The 1051-nt window shown below is 39.9% G+C and overlaps 1 non-coding gene across 1 annotated transcript; it reads left to right on the top strand.

The window, feature by feature from the left end:
* Positions 1-262: 262 nt before the first annotated feature.
* LOC127742280 (small nucleolar RNA R71) lies at positions 263-371 on the top strand. The gene has a single exon (XR_008003468.1). It is a non-coding gene; the product is annotated as a small nucleolar RNA R71 (small nucleolar RNA).
* Positions 372-1051: the final 680 nt, after the last annotated feature.

Here is a 1051-nt window from a genome sequence, read left to right as displayed (position 1 = left end):
TTGCTGAGTTAACATTTTGTTCTGAGCCAATATGGCATCAGAGCATCAATTTCAAGAACTCCCTTCCTTTGAGGCGTCCCATTACTCACGGAATTCCTCTCAGAAGTATACATGAATTGGTTATTTGCAACCATGTCAATGAGTTCTTGAGCTTCTGCAGGCATTTTCTTTAGGTGAATGGATCCACCTGTAGAATAGTCTAGTGACATCTTAGAGAATTCAGATAGAACATAATAGAAGATATCCAAAATGGTCCACTCTGAAGGCATGTCAGAAGGACACCTTTTGGTCATCTGCTTGTATCTTTCCCAAGCTTCATAGAGGGATTCACCATCTTTTTATTTGAAGGTCTAAACATCCACTCTAAGCTTGCTCAGCTTTTGAGGAGGAAAGAACTTATCCAAGAAGGCCGTGACCAGCTTATCCCAGGAGTCCAGGCTATCTTTAGGTTAGGAATCCAACCATATTCTAGCTCTGTCTCTTACAGCAAAAGGGAAAAGCATGAGCCTGTAGACTTTAGGATCCACTCCATTAGTCTTAACAGTCTCACAGATCTGTAAGAACTCAGTTAAAAACTGGTAAGGATCTTCTGATGGAAGTCCATGGAACTTGCAGTTCTGTTGCAGTAGAGCAACTAGTTGAGGTTTCAGCTCAAAATTGTTTGCTCCAATGGCAGGGATTGAGATGCTTCTTCCATCAAACTTGGAAGTAGGTGTAGTATAATCACCAAGAATCCTCCTTGCATTATTATTTTCAGCTTCCATCTCCTCTTCTTTTTCGAAAGTTTTTGTAAGGTTGTCTCTGGATTGTTGTAATTTAGCTTCTCTTAGTTTCCTCTTCAGAGTCCTTTCAGGTTCAGGATCTGCTTCAACAAGAATGTTCTTGTCCTTGCTCCTGCTCATATGAAAAAGAAGGGAACAGAAAATAATAATAGGGATCATCTTTACCACAGTAGAGAGATTCCTTTATGTTAGTAGAAGAAGAAGGGAATAGAAGAAGGAAAAGGTAAGAATCCAAACACAATGGTGAAGATAGGTTCAGATTCTTGAGA

Source organism: Arachis duranensis, chromosome 9, assembly GCF_000817695.3.
Source record: "Arachis duranensis cultivar V14167 chromosome 9, aradu.V14167.gnm2.J7QH, whole genome shotgun sequence".
Taxonomy (NCBI): Eukaryota; Viridiplantae; Streptophyta; class Magnoliopsida; order Fabales; family Fabaceae; genus Arachis; species Arachis duranensis.
Note: the sequence above shows the minus strand (reverse complement) of the source record. Positions and strands in the feature narration are given on the sequence as shown.